We start from the raw sequence: 9,536 nt of genomic DNA on the forward strand, positions 1-9,536 counted from the left end.
ACATAAATATGGTCTGAATAAAAAACAAAGTTATAAGTGGTTGCAATTGAAGCAGGCTATTCAGGTGGGGTTCCCTGAATGGAAATCTTTAAATGATCATTACAGCTTAGAATTCTTATGTTTCCAGGCAGATTTTCTGGGTCACCAGGCCGTAAAGTGGTATAAAATTATATCTAATTATTTGAATAAGAAGCCTAAAAATGGATTAAGAGATATTTGGAGCATTGAGATTAAGCATCAGATTAATGCATCTCAATGGCCACGTATTTGGTTTTGGAGAATTAAAGGTATGATGTCAGCATCTATTAGGCAAACATGGTTCTTTTTGTTGCATAGAGCATTCTGGAACCCTACTAGATTACAAAAATTGGATTGCTCTAAGTCTAATAGATGCTGGCATTGTAAAATTGAAGTTGGAACTCTAGACCATCTTTTATTTTATTGTCCATGTATTCAGGCATTTTGGATATCAATATGGGATCAAGTTAATATGTTGATGGAGAGTCATGTGGCTTTATCCTATGACACAGTGATCTTTGGAATGTGTATGAGGGCCAAATGCCAAATATCTGCAGCAAACAATAAATTATTGTTGATTCTTACGGGAGTGGGAATTCAACAGATAACAACTAATTGGAAAGACTGTTCTAGATTGAATTGTAATTTTTGGTGGAACTCAGTTTGTCATATGTATAAGATGGAAAGATTTTTTGCGATACAGAGGGGGTATTTTAAAAGATTTCAAGAGGTGTGGAGGCCATTAATTGAATATTATAACGAGTAAAGTTTATTCTTTTTCCTTAGGGGATAATATATAGAAATGGGATGGGAAGGGAGGGATAGGGAGGGAAAAATATTGGAAAGATGTTGTTATGAAAAATAAGGAGATATATGTAATAGGATGGGATATTTATTGTTGTGCATTACTGTGTATAATAAAATGTTTAAAGTGTTTGAGGAAGAAGGATGGGGGGAGGGACAGATTTCAAGACAGATTAATTGTATTATCAAAAAGGGATGTATAATTATATATAAATTTGGAAGGAATATTTTATTGATATGGAAAAGGGTGGGAGGTGGGGGGGGAATAAAAACATGTATAATAATATTGTTTAAGAATGCCAAGTGTGTTATGTAAATTAATTGTAATAATACTGTACACTTGTTGAAAGAAATAAAAAGGAATAAAGATTAAAAAAAAAAAAAAAGAAGTGGCCAATGAGGAGGCTGGCTACATTTTAGCTTGAGCTATACATGAAATATGATGCTTGAGTGTAGCCGCTGAGCTCACTGTAGGATTAAAGCTGCAGGATATATTATTTTGTAAAGAGTGAGAAAGACTGATATAGAAGAAAAAAACAGAAGCAAATAACTAATATAAAGAAGTTGCAATAAAAACATAAGAATAGCCTTACTGGGTCAGACCAATGGTCCAACAAGCCCAGTAGCCTGTTCTCATGGTGGCCAATCCAGGTCACTAGTACCTGACTAAAACCCAAGGAGTAGCAATATTCCATGCTACCGATCCAGGGCAAGCAGTGGCTTCCCCCATGTGATTATGCTGAAGCAAATAATGGAGGAAATTTTGAGCCTGAAAGACATCCTCCGATCGGAGGTGGCTGGTTTCAGGTGGCACAGATGGGGAAATCACCTGAGGAGGTTGCTGTTTTAACACAGAGGTAGGTGTGCAATCAATGAAATAGCTTGATGTGTGTTACAATGTAATCAAGCCCGGAAACATACTCTGAGGATCTTGGAGCTTCGAGAAGGAGCAGAGAGTCAAGAACCAGCTAAGGTTTAGAAAAAAATGTTGGTATAGTGACTGAGCGCCCCTTCGAATTGAAGTCTGCTCATAGGGTTCCTGCAACACATGTGGCTTCTCAGTATCCACGGCCGTTTGCGTTATTCACGTGTATTGGAAGTTTTACATTTGGATAAATTGAAGTCTCCACTTTTTTTGGGGGGGTCAGAAACTCATGATTTTTCCAGATTTGGCAAAGGTGACAGTACAGCGGAGGAAGAAATTCCTGGTATTGCGGGACCGTATGAGGAACTTAAGGACATGGTATGGACTGCTGTTCCCTGCAAAACTGAGACTGACCCCCCCCCCCTTTACCATCACCAGGACCTTTGAAGATCCTCTCGCCACCTCATTGCCCTTCGGCACCACTTGCGCGGTCCATGCATCTCCCTTCCTCCTTCTTACCTTCTTGGAGCATTTTAAGATTTTTTTTCAGAGTACTTGTTGAAAGCCACCAGAGCCTACATGCATCACATGGTGTGTGGGCGGAAGCTTCTCCTCTGACACACCTTTCCCCCCTCCACTGTTTTGGCGGGTTACCCGCGGCTAACCGCAGGTAACATCTACCGTGTCATTTTTTAGTCGGGAGGTGTCACATGCAGGCTAGAGTGGGAGGACAGCCTGCATAATGGTAGAGCGGGAGAGCAGAGTCCTCCTCCCTGGGATAAGGTCGCTGCACGAGCAGAAAGCATCAGCACCGAAGTAAGTCTATTATTAGTAGGAGTAGTACTGTTACTTAAGAATATAAGAATTGCCGCTGCTGGGTCAGACCAGCAGTGGCGTACCTAGCATATGTGACACCCAGGGCCCATCGTTTTTTGATACCCCCTCCTCCCATCTATATGAAAAACATGAGTTTTAGCAACAAGTCACATGTCACACATGAGTACCTAGGAAAAGGCAGCATCTTACATACTGCAGTGAGCAGTACAACATCAATACACCTATTGTAAAACTAAACAAGCCAGACTAGTACAGATCAATCCTGCAGTCAATCCTAACAAAAAACCATGTCTTTCGAACACATGTCTTTCGAATACAGAATACAGAAAACACCAGTGCCTCCATCCTGTGTCCATAGTGCCCCCAGTGCCCCTGTCCTGTGTCCTTAGTACCTCCAGTGCCTCCATCCTGTGTCCTTAGTGCCTCCATCCTGTGTCCATAGTGCCCCCAGTCCTCCATCTTGTGTCCATAGTGCCCCAGTGCCCCGTCCTGTGTCCTTAGTGCTCCCAGTGCCTCCGTCCTGTGTCCATAGTGCCCCCAGTGCCTCCTTCATAGAAATATAGAAACATAGAATATGACGGCAGAAAAGGGCTATAGCCCATCAAGTCTGCCCACTCTAATGACCCACCCCCCTGTCTTTACTCCCTTAGAGATCCCACGTGAATATCCCATTTTCTCTTAAAATCTGACATGCTGCTGGCATCAATCACCTGCAGAGATAGACTTTTCCAATGATCGACCACCCTTTCTGTGAAGAAGTATTTTCTGGAATCACCATGAAATTTCCCTCCCCTGATTTTCAGCGGATGTCCTCTGGTGGTCGAAGGACCTATAGGACAGAAGATATCATCTTTCACCTCGATACGGCCCGTAACATATTTGAACGTCTCAATCATGTCCCCCCTCTCTCTTCGCTCCTCTAGTGAGTACAGCTGCAATTTATTTAGCCTTTCTTCATACGTGAGATCCCTGAGCCCCGAGACCATCCTGGTGGCCATTCGCTGAACCGACTCAATTCGCAGCACATCTTTCCTGTAGTGTGGTCTCCAGAATTGAACACAATACTCCAAATGAGGTCTCACCATGGATCTGTACAGTGGCATTATCACATCAGGTCTCCTGCTGACAAAACCCCTACGGATACAACCCATCATTTGCCTTGCCTTGGAGGAAGCCTTCTCCACTTGATTGGCAGCCTTCATGTCATCACTAATGATCACCCCTAAATCACATTCCGCTGTGGTCCTAGCCAAGGTCTCACCATGTAGTGTGTAAGTTCTGCATGAATTTCTCTTACCCAGGTGCATTACTTTACACTTTTTAGCATTAAAGCATGGCTGCCAAGTCGATGACCACTGTTCCAGTAGTAGTAGGTCCTGCGTCATACTGTCAGGCAAAATGCTTTTGCCTACTATGTTGCATAGTTTGGCGTCGTCGGCAAACAAAGATACTTTTCCTCTAAGCCCTTGGGTCATATCACCTATGAATAAGTTGAATAGAATCGGGCCCAAGACCGAGCCCTGTGGTACTCCATTGGTCACGTATGACATTTTGGAGGGGATACCGTTAACCACTACCTTTTGAAGTCTACCGTGTAGCCAGTCCTTAACCCATGCAGTTAGTGTGTCCCCTAATCCCAGCGATTTCAGCTTATTCAATAACCTGCGGTGTGGGACGCTATCAAAAGCTTTGCTGAAGTCCAAATATATTACTTCCAGAGACTCCCCGGCTTCCAGTTGTCTAGTTACCCAGTCAAAGAAGCCAATCAGATTAGATTGGCAGGACCTGCCCTTGGTAAATCCGTGTTGGTGGGGATCACGTAGGTTTTCTTCATCCAGGATTGTGTCAAGTTTCTGCTTGATCAGTGTTTCCATAAGCTTGCTCACTATGGATGTGAGACTCACTGGTCTGTAATTTGCTGTCTCTGTCCTGCAGCCTTTTTTGTGAAGTGGAATAACGTTGGCTGTTTTCCAGTCCAAGGGAACTCTTCCGGTACGTAGGGAAAGATTGAAGAGTACGGCTAACAGTTCTGCAAGGACTTCGCTCAACTCTCTGAGGACCCTGGGGTGTATGTTGTCTGGTCCCATGGCTTTGTTTACTTGGAGTCTTGAAAGTTCGTAGTAGACGCTGCTGGGCGTAAACTCGAAATCTTGAAATGGGTCTTTCTGGTTGTCTCTTGTCCGTAACTGTGGACCGGCTCCCGGCGCTTTGCAGATGAAGACTGAGCAGAAGTATTCGTTTAGTAGTTCTGCCTTGGCAGAATCCGATTCTGCATAGTTTCCGTCCGATTTCCTAAGGCGTTCTATCCCATCTTTGTTTCTTTTCCTGTCACTAATATACCTGAAGAAGGATTTATCCCCTTTCTTAATGTTTCATGCTAGATCTTCTTCTGTTTGGAGTTTGGCCTCTCTGACTGCCTTTTTGACTGCTCTAGATCTAACCAGATAGTCTTCTTTCGCCCGCTTTCCGAAATGTTTGTAGGCAATAAATGCTTCTTTTTTCTCTTTAATGAGGTTTGAAATTTCGGAGCTGAACCACTGGGGTTTTTTGTTTCTCCGGCGCTTGCTAACTGTTTTTATGTAGCGGTTTGTAGCTTCATGTAAGGTGACTTTCAGAGTTGACCACATAGTCTCCACATTGTCAGTTTCTGCTTGGTTATACAGCTCCCGATACCTCTCGATGCCTCCTGTGCCTCCTTCTTATGTCCCCCCACTACCTTCCAGAATTTGGCCACCCCCAAAGCCAGCCTGCCTGTCTACCTATCTCCCTCACTCCCTGCCACGGTAAAGCCAGCCAGCTTGCCTGGCTACATCCTGCCCTCCCTGCTGCAGAAAAAAAAAAGCGCGCCTCCACTTCCTTTCCCCCGGTACGCTCCGCTACAATCTTACCTCCCCCGCTGAAAAGAAGTCTTTCTGATGTCAATTCTGACATCAGAGAGGACGTTCCGGGCCAGCCAATCACTGCATGGCTAGCCCGGAACGTACTCTCCGATGTCAGAATTGACGTCAGAAAGACTTCTTGTCGGCGGGGGGAGGTAGGATTGTAGTGGCGCGGTTGGGGGAAAGGAAGGGCAGGAGGACCCGGACCTGGCCGGCTGTGCACCCCCCAAGCCGTGCACCCGGGGCGGACCTTCCCCCCCCTTGGTACGGCACTGCAGACCAGTGGTCCATTGTGCCCAGCAGTCCACTCCCGTGGCGGCCCGTAGATCAAAGACCAGTGCCCTGACTAAATCTAGCCTTACCTGCGTACTTTCTGGTTCAGCAGGAACTTTGTCTTGCATCCCTGGAGGGTGTTTTCCCCTATAACAGCCTCCAGAAGAGCGTTCCAGTTTTCCACCACTCTCTAGGTGGAGAAGAACTTCCTTACATTTGTACGGAATCTATCCCCTTTCAACTTTAGAGTGCTTTCTCGTTCTTGGAGATGGTGAACAACCTGTCTTTATCTACAAAGTATATTCCCTTCATTATCTTGAACAAATCTACTGCAATGCCACCCCATCCACTTTCAATCATGTCCCCTCTCAGTCTCCTATTTTCAAGGGAGAAGAGGCCCAGTTTCTCTAATCTCTCACTGTACGGCAACTCCTCCAACCCCTAAACCATTTTACTTGCTCATCTCTGGACCCTTTTGAGTAGTACCGTGTCTTTTTTTTAAGTACGGCGATCAAAAAAAAGCCATCCTCACCAACTGGCTCTCCCGTGATCCCCCGTCATATGCACAATGGAGATCCCTAATGATAGTGCACGCAACACTGGAGAGACGCATGGTGGGAGACTTGACTCTTGGCCCGGGTCGCAAATTTTGTCAGGTGTGGGAGCACTTCTGGCAGGACCTCACACCGCGTGCTCGCAGTAGACTTTTGAATCTTTAAGATTTTATACCCACTGTCAGCTGTTGGACTGGCCATGGATTCTTGGGGAGGGGAGGGGAACTGATTATATTGTTGAAAATGTTATTTCCTGAATGGTACTACTGTTTGTATTTGCTTCTTACTGTTTGTATTTGCTTCTTACTGCTGCAATAATAAAAATCATTTAAACATAAGTACGGCGATCAGTGCTGCTCGCAGTATTCCAGGTGGGGGCGTACCATGGTCCGGTACATCGACATGATAACCTTTTCCGATCTGTTCGTGATCCCCTTCTTAATCATTCTGTTCGCCCTTTTTGCCGCCACCACATTGTGCGGACGGCTTCATCGACTTCTCAGAGAAGAACACAGTCCCAAAGTCAGAAGCCAAGCAGGATCCTTTGCTGCAGAGAGGAAGTGAAGCCGCAGTGAAAATGTCAGGGAAGTGGGCAGGCTTATGCTAATGCTGAGGAACGATCTGACACGCAAAGAGGCAAAACAAGTAAGAAAATTCCATCTGAAAGGAGCATATAGCCTGCTTTGATCAGACTTATTTGAAAAAGTATCTGTATTTAAAAACTGTAAAACTTAATGGTATTATGGGGAAGAAGAAGGATTCAAAGTCTTTCTCCTGAGTAGTTGCTTGGTGCTGGTGTCTTAGACTGTGAACTTTCTCTCCCTGATTTAGAAAGAGAAGAGGAAGAGAGGGCTGCTCACTATGAGCACTCTGTAGCATTGCTTCTTGACCTGAAAAACATCCTCTGAGTGGAGGTGGCTGGTTTTGGGCAGCACAGATGGGGAAATCACCTGAGGAGGTTGCTGTTTTAACACAGAGGTAGGTGTGCAGTCAATGAAATAGCTTTTATGTGTGTTATAATGTAATCAAGCCCAGAAGCATACTCTGAGGATTCTGGGCCTTTGAAAAGGAGCAGAGGTCAAGAACCAGCTAAGATTTAGAAAAAAATGTTGCTATGGTGACTGAGCGCTCCTTCGAATTGGAGTCTGCTCATAGGTTTCCTGCAACACATGTGGCTTCTCGGTATCCACGGCCGTTTTGCGTTATTTCCGTGTATTGGAAGTATTACATTTGGATAAATTGAAGTCTCTGCTTTTTTTGGGGGGGGGGGGCCGAAACTCATGAATTTTCTGGATTTGGCAAAGGCGGAGGAACAAATTCCTGTTATTGCGGAACCATATGAAGAACTTAGGGGCACAATATGGACTGCTGTTCCCTGCAAAATTGAGACTGACCCCCCCCCTTTACCACCACCAGGACCTTTGAAGATCCTCTCGCTACCCCATTGCCCTTCGGCAGAAATTGCGCAGTCAGTGCGTCTCCCTCCCTCCCCCTTACCTTCTTGGAGCATTTTAAGATTTTTTTCAGAGAACTTGCTGAAAGCCGCCAGAGCCTACGTGCATCACATGTTGTGTGGGAGGAAGCTTCTCCTCTGTCATACCTTTTCCCCCTCCACCGTTTTGGCGGGTTACCCGCGGGTAACATCCACCATGTCATTCTCTAGTCGGGAGGTGTCACACGCAGGCTAGAGTGGGAGGACAGCCTGCATAATGGTAGAGCGGAAGGACAGAGTCCTCCTCCCCCGGGACAAGGTCGCTGCACGAGCAGAAAGCATCAGCATCGAAATAAGTCTATTATTGGTAGGAGTAGTATTGTTACATAAGAACATAAGAATTTCCGCTGCTGGGTCAGACCAGTGGTCCATTGTGTCCAGCAATCCGCACCCGCGGTGACCCGTAGATCAAAGACCAGTGTCCTGACTGAATCTAGCTTACCTGCGTACTTTCTGGTTCAGCAGGAACTTTGTCTTGCATCCCTGGAGGGTGTTTTCCCCTATAACAGCCTCCAGAAGAGCGTTCCAGTTTTCCACCACTCTCTAGGTGGAGAAGAACTTCCTTACGTTTGTACGGAATCTATCCCCTTTCAACTTTAGAGTGCCTTCTCGTTCTTGGAGATGGTGAACAACCTGTCTTTATCTACAAAGTATATTCCCTTCATTATCTTGAACGTTTCAATCATGTCCCCTCTCAGTCTCCTATTTTCAAGGGAGAAGAGGCCCAGTTTCTCTAATCTCTCACTGTACGGCAACTCCTCCAACCCCTTAACCATTTTAATTGCTCATCTCTGGACCCTTTCGAGTAGTACCGTGTCCTTTTTTTAAGTACGGCGATCAGTGCTGGTCGCAGTATTCCAGGTGGGGGCGTACCATGGCCCGGTACATCGACATGATAACCTTTTCCGATCTGTTCGTGATCCCCTTCTTAATCATTCTGTTCGCCCTTTTTGCCGCCACCGCACATTGCGCGGACGGCTTCATCGACTTCTCAGAGAAGAACACAGTCCCAGAGTCAGAAGCCAAGCAGGATCCTTTGCTGCAGAGAGGAAGTGAAGTGGCGGTGAAAATGTCAGAGAAGTGGGCAGGCTTATGCTAATGCTGAGGAACGATCTGACACGCAAAGAGGCAAAACAAGTAAGAAAATTCCGTCTGGAAGGAGCATATAGCCTGTTTTGATCGGACTTATTTGAAAAAGGATCTGTGTTTAAAAACTGTAAAACTTAATGGTATTATGGGGAAGAAGAAGGATTCAAAGTCTTTCTCCTGAGTAGTTGCTTGGCGCTGGTGCCTTAGACTGTGAACTTTCTCTCCCTGACTTAGAAAGAGAAGAGGAAGAGAGGGCTGCTCACTATGAGCAATCTGCAGCATCGCTTCTCGGCCTTTTGGCTAAGATCAAGTGTAGTATCTGTTCTTATCAGTTTAATATCTGATATGTCCCTTATCTAGGGATGATATATTAAATTGATTTTTGGAATAGGGAGATGGAATAGGAGCTTGCTTCATCCACTCCACGCATCAACCTGGTATTGCAGTATCTCCAGGAATGGTGCACCTCCCTTTGGGGAAAATGTCATAGTTTAAAAGAAATAGATAAAAGCATGGGGGACCTTTCTCTCATTTCCTTTGTGCTCTCACAGATCCTCCACTGCATTTATCCTTCTTTCTCTTGCGTCCAAGGCTATTCTTCCTGTCCCTATATTCCACCCCCACCCAGCTTCTTTTCCTCTTTTACCCTTTCTCTTGTACCCCGGTCGTGGAGGTTGGCTCTAGCTGGAGTGGAGGTGATCATGGCGGTCAATCGGATGCGCCGG

At 45.5% G+C, this 9,536-nt stretch overlaps 1 non-coding gene across 1 annotated transcript; it reads left to right on the top strand.

The window, feature by feature from the left end:
• The first annotated feature begins 9,091 nt into the window (after window positions 1–9,091).
• LOC117356070 lies at window positions 9,092–9,282 on the top strand. Its single transcript, XR_004538535.1, has one exon. It is a non-coding gene; the product is annotated as a U2 spliceosomal RNA (small nuclear RNA).
• Window positions 9,283–9,536: the final 254 nt, after the last annotated feature.

The sequence above is a fragment of the Geotrypetes seraphini genome, chromosome 2 (assembly GCF_902459505.1).
Source record: "Geotrypetes seraphini chromosome 2, aGeoSer1.1, whole genome shotgun sequence".
In the NCBI taxonomy this organism is placed as follows: Eukaryota; Metazoa; Chordata; class Amphibia; order Gymnophiona; family Dermophiidae; genus Geotrypetes; species Geotrypetes seraphini.